Genomic DNA, 23881 nt, shown 5'->3' on the forward strand with positions numbered 1-23881 from the left:
CTGAAGACTTCCATTTAATAGCTATATGAGAAACAAACAATGAACTAGGTATTGTGCAAAAATAAAAAAACCCTTCTGAAGTCAGCAAGACAGTAAAAGTTGGGAACATGTGTTCTACTCTGTGCATATGAGCAAGCATCTTGCAGCAGTTGCAAGTCTTTTAATTTGTGCATGGGAGTCTGTGGGCTCATGGCCATGTTATCCTCTGTTAAACATCTGTCAATGGAGACAACTTTGCTTGTACAAGAGGGTCTTCTGCTGCTTTGATGTATCGGCATTCAGTCTTCTATCTTTCCATCATTTATAATGTTTTTGAGTAAAATTTTCAAAGAAGAATCTCTGCCCTGGTACCTGGTACCTGGTACCCTTTTCTCTTTTATGGCATGGGAATGTATGTGAGAGAGGGACATCTCAATTGGAATCTTTCTTATAATCATGGATTATCATGTGCTGGGAACCATTTAAAGCAAGTTCCATCCCAGCTCCATAATTTTGTAATTTTTTTCTCACAGCAAATAAGTTAGTAGATCATTCGTGGTGTTCTGGGAGAGGTATTAAGGGGTTACTGTGGCTTAACCTTATCATTTCCTTGAGGTCTGTGTCCTGCATTTATTGCAATATATTTTTATCTCGATAGTTTGAGTATAAAATGTCTAGCCTGATTTAAAGCAGTCAGTTCTACTTTGTGATCCTTTACAATTTTCTCCTATAATATACGACAGCACAAGACAATGGCTGTATTTCCTGTTCAATGAGTGACCACTGAGTATTATAATTGAAAGATCCTGCAAATTAGGAACCTAATTGATACCAAGCTCTGCATGAAGACCACTAAAAAGGCATTGTCTTAAAGCCTAAAGGCAGAGATCATACTCGGAAACAATCCCTTTTGTCAGTGAATGAGTATATTGTTCACTCTTTGGAAAGCTGACAGAAATGCTTGTTGCTGACTTTTCCTGTGGATTGAAGGAAATTATTAAGTATATCTGTATATCCTGCACATGTTCCTTCAAACAATCGTGAAAAATAAAATTAAAACAATGCATATTAAATATTTTTTGAGTCATAATACTTATAATTCCCTCTACTTTCATCGGTCTAAAACCCATGTTGTTATTACACTCTGAGGCTATTTTCACAATGGAGGGAAACAGGGCTAAGGGATCCCAGCCCAGTTTCCCTCCATCGTGAAAACCACCAGGCTCTCAGGCAAGCCTAGTGGTTCAACGGTGGCTAGCCTGCCTAAATACCCCTCCCCCTAAATGAGGTTATCGGAGCGAGTGCTCCATTAACCTCATTATTTTGGGTCATGTGTCAGCCACGGCTGCTTGCAGCCACAGCTGATACACTCAGGGTGAGGGGAGGGGGGACCCCAGGAAGGGACCTCCTTCCTAGGGCTCCAGGGGCCGGGGCACTGTGTGACAGCGCTCCCCTTTTCCCAACCCCCAGAGCTCCCCAGCAAGCTGCGGGAGCACCAGACAGAAGCTGCCGCTTGTCTGGATGGCCAATCCAGCTGCCCAGCAGCGAGCAGCTATTCATGTGCGGGGAGAGCAGGCTGCTCTCCCCGTCAAACCCTCCTCTGCTCCAAACTTTGATCGTGTGTAGAGGCTCTCTGTATTGTCACAGTTGCTCAAGATAGTTTTACTTGGAATGAGGCAGTTTGAAGATAGTATCTGGACGATCCCTGCACATTCAGTGGTCCCCAGGAAGCCAGCATAGGCAGTTACTACTTCTGTGGTTGCAAAATTTTGATTCTGTCAGATGCCTGCCAAGTGGAGTTTGCCTGATGACTTTGTTTGCCCCACTGGGTGGGTTCAGATTTATTATTATTATTATTATTATTATTATTATTATTATTATTATTACTTTGATTTCTATACCGCCCTTCCAAAACTGGTTCAGGGTGGTTTACACAGAGAAATAAATAAATAAGATGGATCCCTGTCCCCAAAGGGCTCACAATCTAAAAATAAAGATGAGATACACACAGTAACAGTCACTGGAGGTACTGTGCTGGGGGAGGATAGGGCCAGTTACTCAGTTTAACACAGAAACCAAGGTTTGTACAACCTCCCTGAGCCCTGAGAGCGTGCACTTCCCCCTCCCATCCTTGCACAAGTACCTACTTCCTTAATAGGTTAGCCTATGCTGAGATTGGTCACGATGTCTGAACCCACCAAATCCCAACATATTCTAACCTACTTGCTTCAAGGAACTGAAGGTCTGGAACTGAGGGGGAAGTCTGAACCCACCCACTCTTAAAGGCAAAAGAGCCATACCAGAAAAAAAGTTGAAAATTTTATGTGGAAATAATATTATATAATTAGAGTTGCTATTAAATTATTTATTTATTTATTTATTTATTTTATTACATTTATAAACCACCCCATCCAGCGGCTCTGGGCAGTGTACAACTAGTTTAAAAAACATAAAAACAAACATCATTTAAACCACACTACTTAAAACCATATAAAAACAATTTTAACACAATTAAAAACCAATTTAAATACTTAAAAAAAACAACCCAATTTCAAAACCTTGGAAGGCCAGGCCAAACAAGTAAGTTTTTAGGGCTCTCTTGAAGGCCAACAGCGAGCCTAAACTGCGGATATTGGCTGGGAGTGCATTCCATAGGCCAGGAGCAGCTACAGAGAAAGCCTGACTCTGAGTCACCACCAGACGTACCAGTGGTAACTGGAGATGGACCTCTCCTGATGACCTCAACGTGCAATGGGGATCATACAGAAGAAGTAAGTAAGGTAGAAATAAATAAGGTACCCTAGACCCAAGCCGTTCAGGGCTTCAAAGGTAATAACCAGCACTTTGTATTTTGCCAGGAAACATATTGGCAGCCCGTGCAACTGTTTTAAAACAGGCATAATATGTAGGGATGTGCAAAAAATTTCAGGCACAGAACGATCTGTGCCCGAAACGAACAATTTCGGGTGATTCGGGGCTGAACCAAATCACCCCCGATGTCCCCCGATATTTTTCGGGCACGAGCCGAATCACCCGAATTTCGGGCACGAAAAATTCGGGTGATTCGATTCACTCTTGATTTTTGGTGAATTTTTAAAGTTTTAGTGACTTTGGGGCAGTTCGGGGGCATAGCATGGGATCTGGGCAAAAGGAGTGGGGTGGGATGGTAGTGCCTAATGGGTGCAGGCTACCACCCCAATTTCAGGGGGATTGGGCAAAGGGCTGATTTTTGGTAAATTTCTGAAAATTTCATGTCTTTGGGGCAGATTGGGGCATATTGGGGCAGAAAGTGGGGCCTGGGGCAGAATAGTGGGGTGGGGTGGTAGTGCCTAATGGGTGGAGGCTACCACCCCAATTTCAGGGGGTTTGGACAAAGGGCTGATTTTTTGAGAATTTTTGAAGTTTTAGTGACTTTGGGGCAGTTTGGGGGCAGAAAGTGGATCCGCCCCAAAATAGTGGGGTGGGGTGGTAGTGCCTAATGGGTGGAGGCTACCACCCCAATTTCAGGGGGATTGGGCAGAGGGCTGATTTTTTGAGAATTTTTGAAGTTTGGGTGTCTTTGGGGCAGATTGGGGGCAGAAAGTGGATCTGCCCCAAAGGAGTGGGGTGGGCTGGTAGATAGTGCCTAATGGCTGGAGGCTACCACCCATCCCCAATTTAAGAGTGATTGGGCAGAGGGGTGAATTATGGTGAATTTATTTGTATGAGGTTTGTATGAAGTTTGTATGAAGTTTTTTCTGAGGTGTGAATTCTCATTCTATCATAGCAAATGAGATTTTTTTCAATTAAACAACTCTCATGACCCCACTTTCACTTTTTCACACTTTCCTTTACTATGAATAATATGAGGAAGTAATCAATTTAGCACACTTCACCTTATGAAGACAAACCTCATACAAATAAATTCACCATAATGCACCCCTCTGCCCAAAATTTTGCCCCTGGGCCCCTTTTTACCCCCCCGAATCGATTCGGATTCGGATTCGGATTAAATCCGAATCCGAACCGAATCAAGGGTGATTCGGGTGACCCAGATTCGGGCACAAAACAGAACAGGGGTGATTCGGTTCAGGTCCAAGCCGAATCACCCGAAATCCCGAATTGCACACCCCTAATAATATGGTCTCTCTGGATTGCCCTGGAGACCAATCTAGCTGCTGCATTTTGAACTAACTGATGTTTCTGAACTACGTACAAAGGCAGCCCCACATAGAGCACATTGCAATAGTCAAGCCTGGAGGCTACCAGCTAATGCACCACTGTTTTGAGATGGTTCCCTTCAAGGAATGGACGCAGCTGTCGAATCAGCCAAAGTTGATGTTATGTGCTCCTTTCCATAGCCTCCACCTGAGATACCAGGTTGAGGCCTGGATCAAAGAGCACTCCAAGCTGCATACCTGTTCCTAGATGGGGGAGTGTAATCCCATCTAGCACAGGAAGATCTAACTCATCCCTCAAATTCTGATCCCCCACAATGAGCACCTCCATCTTGCTTGGATTTAGCATCCATTTGATATCCCTCATCCAGCCCATTACTGCCCATAGGCAGGCATTTAGGGAGGGAAGAGGGAGGGGAAGAAGAGGGGGAAGGAAAGAGGGATCCCAGGCTGTAGAAGCAGCACATTACCAGGGTCCGAGGCTTGAGAGCGATGAAGCTTCAGATGGAGAAGAAATGCTAATTCTGGAGAACAGGAGCTTGGGAACGATGCAAGCTTCAAGCAGTCAAGTAGGCTGGTGGCAGATGCGGAGAGCAAGAGCAAGAGCATCATGGCTGGGGAGACCAGACATGTCCCTTGACCAGACAGTCCCTTCTCCCTGGACCGAGTTCCTGCTTTAGCCTTGCGGCTTGAGCAGCAAACTATGGGATTGCTCTTGAGCAAAGATCTGCTGGTGAGGCAAAGCTTGCTAGCTCTGTTCACCCATTAACACCTTTTGTGATCCAGGAACCATGGTGATATTTTGAGTAGACTTTATGGAGACTCTATGGAGATCAAAGGAAGAAACAACTATGAGAATTGAGCTCATGGAACAGATAGCTAGCAAGCTTTGCCTCACCATCAGATCTTTGCTCAAGAGCAATCCCGGAGTTTGCTGCTCCATCCATGAGACTAAAGCAGGAACTCGGCCCAGGGAGAAGGGACTGTCTGTGACCTCTGCTGCACAGTGATAAGTCAAGACGCACCAGCCATGATGCTCTCACTCTCCACCTTGCTCTGAGCATCTGCCACCAGCCTGCTTGACTGCTTGAAGCTTGCATTGTTCCCAAGCTCCTGTTCTCCAGCATCAGCATTTCTTCTCCATCTGAAGCCTCATCGCTCTAAAGCCTCAGACCCTGGTAATATGCTGCTTCTACAGCCTTGGATCCCTCTTTCCTCCCCGCTTCTTCCCCTCCCTCTTCCCTCTACTAACTCCTGATTCTCCAACCATCTCACTCCTGTACCTTCCTTACCTCCCCCCGCCTTCCATATATATCTGAATTGTGTTAGGCTTTAGGAAGATTTAATGCTGACCTCACCTGCATCCATACACATATGATAGTTAGGAACACTGGGGTGATGTTATTACTAGCCATGATTAAAATATTGTTAGTAGTTTGGATTGATTGCTCTGTTTTCCACTTAGTTAGATTGATGCTGTTGTTCTTCAATACTCAGTAAATCCCACTGAATCATTTAGGAATGTTTTGGGTCTTTTTCCTACCTTCGTGCCCAGACTATACATGGTCACCGTATAAAGAACTGGTCACTTTGTGACACTGGTGAAACCAGCCTAATTTCATATGCTAGCCCCAGAGCATATCTAGTATACAAATCAGGCTTGGTTCACAACAATAACATTGCACTGTATTGCATGGTTTTATTGTTGCTGGTTTTTGTTTTGTTGTGTTACATGGTTTTACTTGTAAGCTGCCCTGAAAATATTGCTATACACTGCCATGGTTCTTTGCACTCAAAGGCTCTTTCCCCCACCCCGGTAACTCATTCAAGCCCTATTGACATATCATGTTGTGCCTGCATCCACATATCTTTACACAGGGGCATAGCCACCATTGGACAAGGGGGGATGCTAGGGTTGAGATGGTCCCCACAGCACCCTCATGAACCTCATCCTTGTCGTATCCTGCACCCAGCTGGCTGGGAGTGGGAAGCACAACCCTTCTGCAGCTCATTCCCAGTCAGCACTTCATTGCTGGCTGAGTGCTTCCTTTCTCTCCCTGGCTCCCAGTGAGAGGGAGGAAGTACTCCCACAATAAAGCGCTGACTGGGAATGAACCATAGCGGATCTGTGTGGCCCACTTCCAGTTGCTGGTCATGCGCCTGCATCTGATGTCACACACAGGAGTATCACATCATACCTATTTTTAGCCTACTTTCCAGTAGGCTTATGAGATCACCCGGCATTCTGAGTGTCCATGTGTGTCCCCCCCACCCTATCAACTTGGCAACACATGGACCAATATGAACCAAATGAGGTACAGTTGTAGGGACACATAGGGACACCTCAGTGGCATCGTTTGTGGTGATGGCATCCATCCTATTCAAGATGGCGGATGTGTAAACCTTTGAGGTGCAAGTGGGCTAACTTGTGAACCGCCTAACCAATTTGAACCAAATTTGCTACAGCTGTAGAGACACATAGGGATGCCCCAATGGTGTAGTTTGTGATGATGTCATTTGCACCAGTTCAAGATAGCGGAGACGTGAATTTTGGAGGCGCAAGTGGGCTAACTTGTGGACTATCTAAATGATTTGAACCAAATTAGGTACAATTGTAGTGAGTGACACACAGGAACACCTCAATGACATAGTTTGTAATGAGGTCATCCACCCTGATTCAAGATGGCAGACGTGTGAGCTTTTGAGGTGCAACCCCTGCTAACTTGGCAAAGAGGCACCTTTTAACGTGGTGATTCTTTTTATTTAGTGGGGGAGAGTAACTGGCCCTATCGACCCCCAGCACAGTACCTCCAGTGACTGTTGCTGGTGTCTATGTTTCTTTTTAGATTGTGAGCCCTTTTGGGACAGGCATCCATCTTATTTATTTATTATTTCTCTGTGTAAACCGCTCTGAGCCATTTTTGGAAGAGCGGTATATAAATAAAATAAATAATAAGTTCACTAACTTGAGGACTGTCTAATTGATTTTTACCAAAATTGGAACAGTTGTAGTGAGTGACACACAGGGACACCTCAATGGTGTCGTTTGTAATGATGTCATCCACCCTGATCCAAGAACATTTGAGGAGCAAGAGACCTAACTTGTAGACCTCAATTTGAACCAAATTCAGTCCAGTTGTAGAGAAAGTGAAAGGAAAGTAGGCCGATTAGTTCTTACTAGAACAATTTGTTGTTTCTCTCCCTCGCTCTGAGCAAGGGAAAGAAAGACAAATGAAATGCTGGCTGGGAATGAACTGCAGAGGGGCCACGTAGGCCCTTCTGGTGTTGGCCACAGCCCTGTGTGTCATGTCAGAGTCAGGGTGTATGGCTGGTGCATATGCCAAGGAGTGGGATGAGGGACTGTCTGCTAGAGCCATCCCTAGGCTGCCGGAGAGCTCCTTACATCCCAGTCCATATACTGTGCACTGCTATACTTGTGTTCAACATAGCATGTGAATGACTGTACCTCTGCACACTGTACACTCATTGTACAAGTGTTGAACATAACATGTGAATAAGGCTTGTCTCTTCCCAAACTACAAACTCTGATTTTCTTTACACATAACTGTACAGAAGTTCCTTCCCTTCGTTTTGGTGGCTAGGAATTTATTCCAAGCTTCAGTGACGTTACACATTCTAGGTATTCCAGAGCTATTTCTGTATATCTCATGACCAGTTTTCATTAAGAAACAGCTAGTGGCCATTAAGGTACATTATCTCAGCATCATTACTAACCAGAAATCTCCCTTACAAAGGAAGTGGCCAACCAGCAGCCAAAAATATTTTTTTTAAAAGACCCAAAAACTGAAGAGCAGCTTATACTAAACAGACAACTATCTCTGAGTGCATTGACTGGACTTTGTTTTTAATTATTTCACTTCCCCATTCTAATGAGTTCTGTATGTTTTTGTATGTGTTAAGGGGGGGAAACCCTCCTTGATCTAATTTTGATATGGATCTGGTTATTAATGTGTATTAAATGTATAGATACTGTGGGAGTTATTGACATCAGCTGTAAAGTGTATCCAAAAGTATGGACTTTTAAAAAGTTAATTCAGTTTTTAATTCATGTACATGGAACTAAAATGTGAATAATTTCATTTTTCTTTGCAGTTCTGTTCCATAACCTCTCTGGCTTCTGAACTTGGCTGCACTATTTTTATCAGTTAGATCAAGTACTTTATCTGCACACAGAATAAATATTTTAATGCAATAATTGATTCTCAGTCTATATCTTCATTGATTATTTTATCCCCCTAGCCAATCACTTTGAATATATGTTTGTTTCAGATTGTATCTACACAAGACTGGGAGCTTGATTCAGCTTGATTCTATGTTCTGTTAAGAGCAGCAGTGCAGATAAAATCAACTTTAATCTATAGCACTCCATAATTATTCAGAAAGCAGTATATTTACATCATGAGGAGTTTATGGGATGATATTTTTCAAGCACAGATATGTTAGTGAGCCAAAATATACTTTGTTCTCTTGTTTTATTTCTTAGCTGATCATTTGAATGTTTATCTTGCTTTTACTGTGTCTGAATCTGTTCTCAACAAGAGGCCATAGATAGATAGAAAGATATATATAATATTCTCTTTCCTGAGAATTGGGGCTATGTATGTCAGCTAGTTTTGTAAAAGTGACTGTAAGGATTGCTTCAAGTTTTGGAATCCTTTATGGCTCTTCTAGTTTGCCAGACATACAATACAGAAAATGCAGAACTCTATTAGTACAGTGCAAAGCCTGTTTTCAATGTGTATAAGGTGATAATACATAAATATCACCAATACATAATAAAATACATTTGGATGAACAGGTAAGTCACATATGTTATATCATCTCTTCCCTTTTCTATGAAATTGTTTCCCATAACTTTCTAGTAAATGCTTAGATGATGAATATCACCCAAACTCAGTCAATATTCTGGATTAGTATACAGGTGGCCCACATCTGTGGGGCCACCTCAACTGTGGGGCCAACCACAGTTCTGCATCTCCACGGTGAGGTCCCAGAGACCTGGTTTCCATATCCACAGGTGCAAAAATAGGTGATTTTCATCTGTCCACCATTTCAGGGCCACTGGAAATGACCTTCAGAGTCATTTCCGGTCTGGAGGCAGCGTGGAGCAATTTTGTGGTTTCTACAGGTTTTTTTTAAGTGTTGCATAAAAGAACCCCAAATAAAAATCCCAGTCTTGTAATATAGACAGCTTAAACCATGATGAATCCCACTTTAATAAAATTTGCATAATAAATAACCCTTCATTATTTCCAATATTGATGGATTGATTGTTTGATTGATTTAGTGCCATCAAGTCAGTGTCAACTCTTAGCGACCACATCGATAGATTCTCTCCAGGACGATCTGTCTTCAACTTGGCCCTTAAGGTCTCTCAGTGGTGCATTCATTGCTGTCGTAACTGAGTCCATCCACCTCACTGCTGGTCATCCTCTTCTCTTTCCTTCAGTTATTATGCCTTCAACTATTATGCCTCTCTATACATAATGCAGGTCCCTGCCACCGCGATGAGACGGGTGGTGGGGTTGTGCCCCCATCCCATTAGGCAGGCACGAGTGCCATCTTGCCTCCTCCTCCATGTGACGGGGTCAACCAATGAGGGAAGAAGGCGGGCCCCTTGGGTCCCAGCAGCCTCCATTCCAGGCAGTTTCAACATGAGGGATTCTGGATCCTTTGACCACAGTTCAGATGCTTTGATAGTGATCCACTATGTAAATTGCGGGCATTCCTCATGGTTTCTCCCCCAATCCTTGTTTTCTAAAAATCAATTCTGGGGTGTGTGTGTGGGGGGTGGGGGTGGGGCGTAGTCTCATGCTCAGTCCCCTGTTCCTTCAGACATGTACCCGCTGGCATTGCTGGATCACAGTCTCTGTGGCTTTTTCTTACAAATTTGTTACGGTCCAATGCATCATACTCGTTGAAAGTCAAGAAAGGTGGGTATGTGGTGATTGCAACCTGGCTTTTTCCCAGTGGATCACAACATTGCAGTGCTCTCTCTTGTTGAAGGTAGGCCACACAGCTTGGGTGTGCTATGATGCTTTCCTCTCTCCCTTATGCGAGGGAGAGGCCCCACCTTAGGCATGAAGGCAACGGTAGCATTGGGATGCAGCCCCTCTGCATGACTGCATTGTAAAGTTTTTGATTAATTCCCCATTCTCAAGCTCATGAAGCACTTTAATGTTATAATGACCACGTTGATGGGACTTCGGATCTCACCTTGTCTCTAGATTGCTCTTTCCTTTGTAGATCCCCAAATGGGTCATTTCCATTGTAACATAGCACTGCTTGTTTGTGGTCCAGGCATTGTGGAGGGTGGGCCCTAGCCGGGCGGAGTATGGCCCACACTCCCTCCGGATTGAGGCAGCTTCAGTGGCAGTGGTGGGAATGTATGTAGGCACAGTGTTCGCCTGCCTGCTACCACTACATAGTGTTACAGGGGGAAAGGGAGCTTCCTGGACTGAGGGGCTAACTTGCTTTTGTTCTGCAGACAACTGATGGCCATGGTTGCAGCTATGGTTTTAGGCCAGTTGAATCGCCTGCCAGATGGCCTTTCTGGGGATGCAGAGATGATCTGTGGGGGCATCAGGGAATGCTGTGGAACCTTTCCTTCCACTGCTAGATGAGTATACCACTGGGGCAAACCCATGTGCTAGTGATTCGCTGGGGGGGGGCAATGACATTGGCTTGCATTGGCAAGGCCTGGGTACTCCTGGTGATTCTCCTGTGCTAGTCGTTCACCTGGGGGGCAATGACACCAGCTTGTTGTGGGGCAAGGCCTGGGTATTCCTGGTGACTTGCCTATGCTAGTCGTTCAACAGGGGGGCAATGACATAACTGATCGGGTGAATGAACTGTTCTTCTGGGACAGCTACTCAGGAAGTGCCAGCAGGGTGGGGTAAGCGGGGCTAAACAGAAGTTTGCTCCACTTTTGTGGCAGGAGAGTGAGGGTGTTGGGTAGGTAGATTGATTAATGGTGTTTGGCTGGAAGGCCATTTGGGGTGGGGGTGGGGCAAGGAACAGCCCTTCAGGGTTTTTGTGGCCCGGAGGGTTGGTAATAGACCCCACTCAGGGGGTGGCTCGACACCAACTCAGAGCTTTGGCAGGTTGAGTTAGGGGTGGGCCGGGTTGCCCCCCCCCCAGCGGGGGTAATCCTCATGGTGAGAGGAAGTCAGGACCTGGTGCCTGACCGAATCAGTACCCGGCCTTTCACCCTGGTGTGGGACGGCCCTCCCTAGGGGGCGGTCCCACACGGGAGGAGTACCTACACTCTGATTAGTTAGGTAACTCATTGCAAGTCTTATTCTGCTGTGCATTAATAAAGTGGCCTTATTTTATGCCAACTGAGCATGTCCTGTCTTCTTTGGGGCTGGGGGTGCAATATGGACTTCTAAGGGAGCTGGGTTTTCGCATAATGTGTCTGAAGTACGATAGTTTTGAGTGAAAATTCTGGATTGATTTGTTATACGACAAGACGGAGGTATTTATTGTGCAGGGTCGTCAGTCGGAAAGAGATATTGATCTACCTGTTCTAGATGGGGTCACACTTCCTCAGAAGGAACAGGTACGCAGTCTGGGAGTGCTTCTGGATCCACACCTTTCCCTGGTTCCCCAGGTTGAGGCAGTGGCCAGAAGCGCTTTCTATCAGCTTCAGTTGATATGCCAACTGCGTCCGTTTCTTGAGGTTCATTGATTACTGCAATGCGCTCTATGTGGGGCTGCCTTTGTACATAGCCCGGAAATTGCAATTAGTACAAAATGCGGCAGCCAGGTTGGTCTCCGGGTCATCTCAAAGAGACCATATTACTCTTATATTACAGAAGTTGTACTGGCTGCCAATAAGATTCGGGGCAAAATACAAAGTGCTGGTTATAACCTATAAATCCCTAAACAGCTTAGGCCCACGGTACTTAAGAAAGCGTCTTCTTCTGCATGATCCCCATCGTCCACTGCATACATCAGGGGAGGCTTGTCTGTGGCTACCTTCATGTCGTCTGGTGGCCACCCAGGGACGGGCCTTCTCTGTTGTCGCCCTGAGACTTTGGAACGTTCTTCCCATGAGAATAAGAGTCTTCCCATCTCTAGCAGCTTTTTAAAAGTGTCTAAAGACTTATATTTTTTACCCAGGCCTTTTAGCTTTTTAACTTGGTAGCTTTTTAAATGTTCGATTATTTATTGATTTGGTTTAAACTGTTTTTAGTATTTAATTGATTTTAATGTTTTGTTTTTGCTTGTTGTGAACCGCCCTGAGACCTCGGGTTGAAGCGGTATAAAAATGCGCTAAATAAATAAATAATAAATAATATGATCCATCCCCCCCACCCGCCGGCTGTCCATAATATCCTCAAGTTCAAAGGCGTCAATACTTCTTCTATCTTGCTTCTTCAAAGTCCAGCTTTCGCATCCATAGAGTGTCAGGGCGAAAACAATTGTCCGAACGATTCTAATCTTTGTAGGTATAGTCATGTCACAGTATCTAAATATCCTTTCCAAGGCCTTCATTGCAAGTGCTAGTCTACCAAGTGCTAGTCTGTGGCGTATTTCTGGACTGCTGGATCATTTACTGTTGATGGTTGATCCTAAAGGGCAGAAGCTATCTACTACTTCAATGTTTTCATTATCAATTCTGAGGCTAGTTGCTGTATCTATTGTCATTAGTTTAGTCTTTACATTTAGTCGTAGTTCCATTTTTTTCACTGTGCTCCTTGACTTTCATTACTAGAGCTTGCAGATCATCTGCACTCTCAGCTATCAGAGTGGTGTCATCAGCGTAGCACAGGATATTTATGTTTCTTCTTTCAACTTTTAAACCATGCTCATCTTCTTCCAATCCAGCTTCTCTCAGTATATGTTCAGCATATAAATTGAATAAAGAAGGAGAAAGTATACTACTCCTTTGCCAATCTACAACCAGTCTGTTTCACCATGTTCTGTCTGGACTGGGGTTTCCTGACTTGTGTATTGGTTTCTCATGAGAACCATGAGATGTTCTGGGATGCCCATTTTCCTAAGCATATTCCACAACTTGACATAGTTGACACGATGATCTTTCTATAATCAATAAAGCACATATTGAAGCAATTCTCATGATCACTGGAAAGCGGGCTAAGGGAGCTTAGCTCGCTTTTCCGGGATCGTGGGAAACACCAGGCTCGCAGGCGAGTCTGGTGCTCCCAAGGCGGCTAACCCACCGAACTACCCCTCCCCTAAGATGAGGTTAATGGAGCGAGTGCTCCATTAACCTCATCTTTTTGCTCATGTGTTGCTGCAGCAAGCGGCGACACATGAGTAGACCCCCATCAGGAGGCTGGAAGCAGCCTCCTGGACTCAGGGGCTATGCATGGCTGCTCGTCTGTGGGGAGAGTAGGCTAAGCCCGCTCTCCCTGCAGTTAGCACCAAAGCTTTTCTCACTGATCATGAGAAGAGCGTCATTGAGTTTCTTTTTCTATTCTTTGGCTTTCTCAGTTATCCAGTGTGCATAAGCAATTATGCCTCTTGTTTCTTGGCCTTTTCTGAAACCAGCTTGAACATCCGGCATTTCCCTTTCCATGTAGGGGTATAATCTGCATTGGATGATCTTGAGCATCATTTTGCTAGCATGTGAAATTAAGGACATTGTCTGATGGTTTGTGCAACCTGTTAAGTCTCCTTTCTTTGGTATGGGTATGTAGACTGACCTCTTCCAATCTGTTGGTCACTGTGTCATCCTCCAGATTTGCTGGAGATCCCAAATACTAAAATCCTTAAAAATACACACGAAAACATACATTCTTATAATAAAAACATAGTCTCTAAAAAAGGCCAGAGAATATCTCTTCTACTATTCCCAGTTGGTGCAATAAAAGTCAGTATGTTGACCTTAATACAACTCCATGGATCTATCTTGAAAATCCATTTGAAACTATCCACTGTTTCAGAGAGATTTGTCCAATAGTTCTTTACAATATGCCAACATCCATATAAAAATATCAACTGTTTTTGAGAAATATGTCCAATGATTCTTTACTGTGTACCAGATGTTTTTGGGCTGTATCACAGCCTTTTTCAGTGGCGAGGATTTAAAAAATTATTCAAAAAAAGTTGTGAATAGGTCATGTTTCACTCTTGTATGTCAAAATGAAGACATCCTCTCCTCAGAAAATTCCCATGATTTTGTTGTTGTTGTTGTTGTTGTTGCTAAAATTGGAGGAATTGAGGTTTTGGAGGGGCATTGCTGGAGACCTGGAGAGCAAGGTGGAGTACTTTATTTCTCTTATTTAGACCCCTGCTAACTTGGCATGACCCCTGCTAACTTGGCAAAGAGGCACCTTTTAATGTGGAGATTCTTTTTATTTAGCAGGGGGAAAGTAACTGGCCCTATCCACCCCCAGCACAGTACCTCTAGTCACTGTTGCTGGTATCTATCTTATGTTTCTTTTTAGATTATGAGCCCTTTGGGGACAGGGTTGCATCTTATTTGTTTGTTATTTCTCTGTGTTAACTGCCCTGAGCCATTTTTGGAAGGGCGGTATAGAAATTGAATAATAATAATAATGATAATAATAAATTAATTAATTCATCCTCCCCCCTGATTTTTAGCCTTTTGTGTGTGTGTAGGAACCTAACCCCTAGTTTCCATAGGGGTAAGGTTTAATTATTCATGGTTTCTATATTCGTGCCTATAGGCAAGAATGGAGCACCCGCAAATTACTAGGGCCACCTATACTCTAAATAGGCTATTACTTCCTGTTCATTCCCCCCCACCCCAGAATACTTAAATAAAGTGGGAGGGATACACAAATAAGGATTTAGCCTATGCATTATAAAAATCTATCTTTCTGTATTTTGATGGTGATGATAGTGCAGCATCCAGGGAAAAATTTGATGTGTATGTTTGTGAAGAACTCTCCCTTCTTCTATGACCACATTAGGTAGATACTATAAATGACTCTACAAGGTGTAGGCCGTCACTTGAATGTACTTCTGGATGTTTCAGGTGACATTCTATTGATTCAGGTGAAACATTGCTGCTATTACATCAACATTGCATGGTTTCACTGTGGCCTGAGTAGCAGCCAAAGGGTTAAGGAAAACCTTGTGAGATTGGCAGTGGGCCAAGTGATCTAAACCGTACAATCTTGTGAAAATGATCTAAGAGGCATTTGAGGAAGCGCAAGTCATAACCGAATGGCTGCAATGGATCAATAGTTGTCTTTAAAAAATAAATACCATTTCAGACCATATTTGACAGTGAACGGAAAATGATCCTTGCACAACCATTTATTTACTTAAACCCGGTAGGAACTGCCAAGCTGTATTAGAGTTAGATATAAATACTAGTGCCACACTATTATAATCAGGTACGGTCGGCAAAGGGCTTGTTTTGTTTTTTCATGATTCTCACATCTCGGCCGTCACCCTTGGCCAGCTGTACAGAAATGATTTTCTTTCTTCTGGATATTATTAGGTGGCTTTGCTCATTTCAAAGCCACAACAGTAACTTTGTTTTCCTTTTCCTTTTCTTTTCTACATGAGGTCAAGAAACGTGGTTTGTTCCTTATGCATTTCATATGACGTTACAAAATAGGCATATTGAATTTGGCTCAGGCTTGCCTTAGAACCATCCATCTTTATTAGCAGAGAAGTCAAGGATTTGGGAAGGAGAGCACAAATTATTTGAACAATGTGCGACAGGCTGAGCATCGTGTCTGTCAAAGTAAGGCAGGGATGAACTGTTCTCATTCACTGACAGTAAAGCTGGCTGAAGATGATTCTGTAGCCAGAAGATGGCAGTGTGAGAGTATGGATTGCAAACCTGTGAGCCGCACTCACATGAAATGAGCTGGATAAAAATAGATTTTGACTTGCAAGCATTTATTAAGTAAGCCATTAGCCATAGGATTGTCATGCAGCCAGTTTCCTTCTCCCTGAAGAGCAGGCAACCCACAAGTGCTGTTTAACAAGTGTTTCTTCCCCACACCAACCCTTTCTGAAACAAAGGCTGCAATCGTAAGCATACTTACTTGGAAGTTTTTGGGTTTTTTAAAATAAAAATCAATGGAAGTTGCTTCTGAGAAAACATACTTAGGATCAGGCAGTTAGCCAAAGAACTATTAAAAGAACTTAGTGTTCTATAACTGCATATGTATTCAGAACTACTCAAACTGCCAGTCAACCTTTGCATCACACAAGGCCTCCAGAAAGGCTGCCTAATAGCTGACCCCTCCCATCCCCCCTTCTCTCTCACGCCCTCCCCCGCCCTCCCTCCCTCTCACACACACACACACAATGCCATATTTCCAAGGTGTTCAAAACCATTTTCTGCAGGTGAGCACATATGAGCATTAGGAGACTCACCATCTGGAGAAGATTTTAAAAGCTTCATGGTTCGTTCATCTGTAGCTTAACCTGCAGACACCTTTTTAAAATGGAAAAGGGAAATGTAGGCCCAAGTTTCACATTACAGAGATCTGGTGTCCTCTGCCAATCTTTACCTCCTCACACCTCCTGGTAATGCCGTAGTCAAAAAAGAGGCATTGCTATCTCATTCCATTTTGTTGGCTGCTTGTGAGTGGAGGAGCATTCTGAACTCACCGATGTCCTGCCACAAAACTTTACTTAAATATTCCTGGAGAGGCATGCAGCTGCTGCTTCCTTTGGCAATCCTTGTGGTTGTTAAGTCTTAGTCTTACAGAGTCCAAACAGGAAAGTAAAATAACTAGTAGATTTATATTGTGTATAATACTCATTTTGTATATTATTTGGACATTGCCATCGTATCTATATATTTATAATGGATCAATTTTTTTATAGAATATATTCGGAATGTATTATTATATGTCTCTTCAGGTATCTCATAAAAGGCTGCTTTTAAAATTTGTTAAGACTTCCTTACACCCTATGCATGTCTACTCAGAAGTAAATCCTACTGAGTTCCATAGGACTTGTTTCCAAGTTAGGATACATAGTACTAATTAGTAACTGACAGTACACTTAAAGGCGTATTAATTTTTAATAAGTTTTCCCTCTGAAGAACTGTCTCAATTTTTATACCTGTGATTTAGTGAACGTGTAGACATCCATCGAACTGTGCTGCAATTTTGGTCTTTAGTGAGGTGGTGTTTTCCTAAAGCCTAAACTAATGCACTGCCATTTTTAAAAAATCAGTATTCATTTCATTCCTTGGATTCCACTGAACAAACATAATGTCATCTCCCCAAATGTTGCTAGAGTTGATATATTTTGACTATTTATCTTCCAGGCAATAAGTATCTGTTTACCAAGCACATTTCATATATTAACTCAAATTACATTTGGGTGGCTGCTACTGCAAGTCCTGGAGAGAAAAGGTGCCAACCATTTGATACAAGAGAGCACTGCATTTAACTTCAGGGGAGAGCAGGACTTGTGTTTCTGTCATTGAAGGTGAAAGAGCCAAGCACTATTTTATGTTAACATTAAGCCATTTGTCCTTATTTAGATGTCATTTTTATTACAGTCTGTGATGCGCACGACAAACATTTCAGGCGTGCTTCAAAATAAAATTGAAGTGGTCTCATACATATGAGCTATATATCCAAAAGTTCCTTTTAATTATGTGGTGGTGGTGGTGGTAGTTGCTCCCTCCCATGGAAGTTTGTCTTGTTTTCCTTCTTTACATTCCAAATCCACTGGGTAGTAACTGCTCTTTTTCACAATATTCTGTGATGCTAGCCAGGATGAGCAGGGATTTTAGTATGCAAAAATTCAGGCGGAAAATCTGGGCTTATTTCAGGCATTAGCAGTGAGTCATACACGGTCAGTGCTAAGCTGCTTTGGAAATGGTTCTACTGAAATATTTATTTTTCATTTTCAACTTTTAAAAAATCCCGGCGCTATGGACACACTCTGGTTTAAAGCACAGCTACCCCCAAATATGTGCACATGCCCCTCCCATTAACATGGATGGGCTTTTTCAGACTACAGTGGATACCCCCGCCAGATGTTCTCTCGTGTACGCAAATTGCCAATTGCACAGTGTCCCCTCATAGTGTCCAGATTCCAGAAAGTGGAAAATCTGCCTGCCAATTCCTGACTCTGGCCCCAAGTATACACTTGAAAACCATAATGTGTGAAGGCTCCAGCTCATTGCAACAAACAGCAATCAGCTGCCCTGCTCCTCCTTGCCGATCCCACCCCCTGGGCTGGAGCAGGCACTGAGGCCACCTCATCACCTCTCTGGCCCCACCCTCGTGTCCCTTGCTGACCTAGCCACCACCCTCTTCTTCCTTGTCCCACTCCTGCTATGGGCATCACCCCACCTTCCTGCTGCTGTCGCTCCTGTCTATCTGCTTTTTGCCCCCCTCACTGGTCCTACCCCTTGCTTCTCACCTCTGCATGTTCTTTGACAGCCAGGATGCTGCCCCCTTCCCCTTGCTGTGGGATGGGGCTGTTTTATATGGTAATTTGTTTGTCTTGTTTTATATGTTTTTATTGGATATTTTTTACCGTTACTGTTATTGTGAGTCACCCAGAAAACAATCTGTTATGGGACAGCTAATGAATAAAGCTTTATTAATTTTACTGTTATTGTTGCTGTTTATTAGACATGCTACTGCCATTGCCACTTGCTGCCCGCTTGACTAGGTCATCTGGGGGGACCCTGCTCCGGGTACCGACAATGAGGGAGGCCCGGCTGTCGTGCACTTCGGACAGGGCCTTCTCTGTTGCTGCCCCTAGACTCTGGAATGCTCTCCCGGTGGCCATTCGTTCCTCAGACTCCATCACAGCTTTTAGAAAGCTTTTAAAGACTTGGCTTTTTACCCAGGCTTTTACATAATCGTCTTTTACTGCTGTTCTTGTGTGTTTTTATTTGTTGTCTTGTTTTTATGCCTGTTTTTAGCTTGATGTTTTTACTGCTTTTTACTGTATGTTTTTAATTTTTGTAAACTGCCTTGGGGTTTTCTTTTAAGGAAATGTAAAAATAAATAAATAAAATAAATAAATATCATGAGGCAGTGGTTAGCATGCATCCAAGCACTGGCAGCATCAGCATCAGCATCAGCATGAGCACCTCAGATCAGCTGTGGGTAGTAATATATGTGTCAAGTACAGCAAGTAGCTCTTTCTTACTCTCTCTGAATATTTGTAAGGTGCTGGGGTTCCGGAACTACAGCCTGACAGCAGGACTTGGGTGTTCTTCTTAGTCCCTTGTGCTACTATGGCAGTTTGCAAGTTGCAAGTGGAGAGAACTGTCTGTTAGCTGGATCACAGCAATGCTGCAGTGCCAGAGTTCCCAGTCCAGCAGGAATGAGGTGCCACATGGAGCCATATATGGTTCCTTTCTAGCTCTATAAAACTGCTCATTCTGTGAACATGAAAACTATCATGGCAGGGAAAAGGTTTCTAGGCTCATTTTCTACATGGCATTCTAGTGTTTTGTTTTGTTTTAATCTGCAGGGAGTCTTCTTTTTGTGGCGCAATCTTCAAATATAGTATATCACCCACCCACCACCTGTAATGGTCTAGTATAGGAAAAACTCCACTTCTTGATTCTGTGGACTGTATAAATCAGTTCTCACAGACCAACTAAGTGTTCAGCTTGTGTAGCCCACTGCTTACACAAGCACAACACTATACAAGAGTGCTTTCAGAGCAAATTGCATCAGTTGTGTGTAGCCTGTCCTTTGACAATTGGTCCCCGATGGACTTTGGTCTGTGTAATCTTATTTTGTATTGGATGTCCTACACGGGTACTCTGAGTTCTGCCTGTGGTTTGCAGCAGATTGCCACTGTAGCATTTTTGCCATGTGTCTTAGTACTCCTGGTGGCCTTTACACAGCCTGGCAATACAGTAGGTAGGTTTTCCTTGGATGCAGCAAACTAGCCATTGTTTTCCCTGTACAAATTACAAGGCCAAGCTGTTTTATGATGAATGGCGGATGTCTAACCTCCCTTACACTTCATGGCCATAAGTGAATATAATAAAAGCCAGTGACTTTACTGCAGAGCAACAATATGACTGTCCAGTGTGCTTTCAAACAACACACTCAGTTCTGCCAATCAACATTTTGTGGTGCAGCTACCAAGCCCAGATGGTCTTTTAAATGTAGATTTGCATATCCAGCAACTCAGTATAATATTATTTCAAATGTTGATTTTATGGATAAAGCACAACTGAGACTGCAGGGAAGTCTGCTTTTGTTAGAGCATGAATGTGTATAGGCATTAGGAAAGAGACACAAAAGGTGATACATTTCATTCATTAGACCAGTTCCTATTGGTATAACACAGAATTCTTCTTTAATGGATAGTTAGCTTGCTCTCTGTGGTCCCAGCCACAGAGAACAATTGAGGGAGAGCAAGATTACCTCTAAGGCAAATATTTTCAGCCACTTCTGCTTGATAGGGTCTAGCTGCAAAACATGAAACTCTTCAAAATCAGCACAATACAACTAACTGGTCAAGACGGTGGGTTGTTTTTTCTCATGAAGACTCCTTTGGAACTCATGGCATGCTTTTCATAGCAGCAGAAGTTGACCAATAAATTACTTGGGCTAAATTATACATTATTTTGCATATGTTGAAGAATTCTGTGATTGAAACTATGTTCTTTTACCTAAAAATGCTGCATAGAGGTCTGATCCACTTCAGGAGTGCAGCATGGCGAGGAGTGGTTTTTCTTTAACCCTCCCCCCATGCCATTTTCCCACTGAAACCCCCCACCCCACCCCGATTTGCCCTCTTTGGAATGCTCTTTGCTCTTTGGAATGACACAGCAATTGGTGTGCCATATTAAGGAAACATGGGGAGTCAGTGGAGCCCTGCCCAGGAGGGTTTCAGATCATGATTGTATTTTTTTTTTTAAAAAATTAATTCTCCTTTCAGGTTCTCCAGGGGCCCTAAAGGTAGCTTGAATGATAAACAAACAAACAAAATCAAACCTAACAATATTTAAAACTGCAGTCCCAAATTCATGGTGTAATTTTTCTGGTGCACCTGCATTTCTGTCCAGCTTTCTGGCACTGCAGTAGGATTGTTTTCCACCAAGTCTGATGAGAGGCTGGTTCATCATATAAATTCACATTGACCTGGGATGAGTAAGTTCCATTGAACTCAATGGGGCTTATTTCTGAATAGGCATTCATAGGATTGTGCTGCATATCCTAGTTGATATTGGTGACAGCCTTTTATTTTTCAACAAGTGAATTTTGGCCCGTTGAATAACAGGCGCTAGTAACGGCGCTCCTGGCCCCCCGCCGCCATTCCCCCTCCCTCCGCCGTCCACCCCCCCCTTTAAGGGCCAAATCGGCCCAGGCACTTGCCCCCGCCAGGCCGGGGAGACGGAGGCCGGGACCGGGGGCGGAGCGGAGGCCATGTAACTTTTTAAAAAAATGCTCACGTGGCCGACGCCGCTGACCGCCCACCCTCCCTCCCAGCTGCCGAGCCCCCCTTACCCTGGCCGACTGCTGTCGGCCGAAGACAGCCCTTAATTTAAGAGGCAGAGAGGAGCTCGCAAGCAGAGCTCCTCTCTGTGCAAAGCCTCTTGCCGAACTGCCGCTTTGGGCACTTGCGTTTTGTGCATCCCCCAAAATGGCCACCGGGAGAAAGCCGAAAACCAGCTGAAGAGTGGCCGAATTGGCCGGAGGGGGCAATAAGGAGAGTCGACAGGGGGAGGGGTACCTCCATGGACCTTCCCTCCATCTCCAGGAACTCCCCCGAGGGGGATAAGGTAAAAAAAAAAATTTATATAAAAGTCTGCAAACCACCCAAACATTCAGGGGGTGTTCAGTCCGGGGTCGGACTGAACAGGGGGTGGTTCGGTTCGACCCCGAACCATCGAACCAAATCAATTTGACATTGAATCTGCTCGGCGTCGAGCCGGTTTACACCCCCCTAATTTCTTCTGCTAGGTTAACAGCTTTGAAAACTTTTTTGTTGAATAGCAGTATATACATATTTTTGCTTCTTTGTAGGATATATGCAATTCTATTGTTAACTATTTCCCCTGTATCTGTGATAGACAAAGCCAATGGAAGTCCATTATTCATGCATAGTGACCAACCAAGTTATGCTTGAGAAAGCTATTTTGCCTGCCTTGGTAAAATTAGGGTAGTTGTCAGACACTTAGCAGGTCCCAATGCATGTTAATATAGCTTCCTGGCTCACAACTGTGCAGCAGGCCTACTATGCACACTGAGTGACTATTGTTGCAAACAATGACATAGGCATGCCACCCTGAAGGTACACATCCTCTTTTTTCAAAAAAGATTCTGCTTCAAAAAAGGATTTGTCATGTGTGGATTCAATTTGCTATATGTATTATGAGCAATACATATTTATATTATAAGGTATACAAATGAAAATAATCACAGAAAATGCTCTTGAAATTCATTGATCTTTTGCTGCTTTGAAAGAATCTAAATGTAGGTCCTTGGATGTTTACTGGATCTTGCCCTCTCTAAGAAAGGAAATCTCTTCTCCCTACAGATAAACTACCGGCCATGATGGGTTGTTAATCTCTAGTTGTTCTTAGGAGCTGCTGTTGCATTCCCCCGCCCCGCCCCCCACCATGTAAGGTAGAAATGCAGACATGTGAACTTCTGTTATCTTTTAATTGAATGTATTTATTCCAAGGCTAACTAACCCAGTTAACCAAAGTAGTGTTTAGGCCTTCAAGGAATATTCATGCCTTATTTTACATCAAATACTGTAATCAAGGCTGAAAGGTGAAAACCCTAGATCTTAGTTTGAATTAACTTAATGTTGTTTTGTGTGTGTGTGTGTGTGTGTGTGTGTGTGTGTGTGTGTGTGTGTGTGTAAATAGTCATTATGGAACATACAAAAACACAATTGAAAAATTATGGTTAGCATATTACCCCCCGGGATTTTTGTAGGTGTCATTTGGAATTGCCAGTGGGGTTAATTCTGTGGCTGTTCTGTCAAATGTTAGGTTCCAGTACAGATATTTGTATATATATGAACAACTGTTTTTTTTTAATAATCTGCCAAGAAGCTCTAATCTTCCTTTGCAGTTCTCCTGGGATTTAATTAGAATGGTTTCCTACAGCCTGACATGTTTATGAGGCATAGGTAAAGAGACAGTTCATAAAGCTGTCAGTTTCCTGAGAAATTAAAGAAAAATTGGGCTTCTTAGTGCCTTGGCAATTCTATGCTGCTGATATAGTAGCCTTGCAAACAATGAAATCAAAGGCACCGTAACAAGATACTGATGCATTAGATATGGGCAGGGTTTAAAAACTATATACAAGAGCATTTGTCAATTTGAATGCCTAAAGAGAGAAGTATGGGAAGCAAAACAGAAACTCAGGTAGCTTCACACTAGACTGTTCAGATTTCAGCAGTGCAAGGATGAATAATAGCCTCTTCATTGCTTCAATGATAGCTGCAAATTTGCCTTTCATAGGACAAGTCTTAGGGAATCAAATCTGTAAGACGAAAATGAATGGCAATGCTAGCCAAGATCTGTTGCTAGCTGCACTTTTCTGCTTACTTAAGGCTTGCAGACATGGATCTTACAACAGCCAGTTAAAACAGAGTAGGAATATTAATCAAGAGGCTTATATTATTATTATATTTTATTATTTATTTATTTTATTTTATTGCATCGGTGTACAATCAATCCTGCTTTACAGAGTTTCATAAGCTTTTAAAAGGAAAGACAATTCCCTGCTTCAGAGGAGTTTACAGCCTACATTTGGAAAGTGAGGAGATAATACAGGTAGACGAGGGGCAGACAGAGTAAAAGG

At 43.3% G+C, this 23881-nt stretch overlaps 1 protein-coding gene across 9 annotated transcripts in view; it reads left to right on the top strand.

The window, feature by feature from the left end:
- Positions 1 to 23881, top strand: part of LOC128324449 (uncharacterized) — a 275349-nt gene that overhangs the window by 113861 nt on the left and 137607 nt on the right. The window lies entirely within an intron of this gene.

Source organism: Hemicordylus capensis, chromosome 4, assembly GCF_027244095.1.
Source record: "Hemicordylus capensis ecotype Gifberg chromosome 4, rHemCap1.1.pri, whole genome shotgun sequence".
NCBI classification, from domain to species: domain Eukaryota; kingdom Metazoa; phylum Chordata; class Lepidosauria; order Squamata; family Cordylidae; genus Hemicordylus; species Hemicordylus capensis.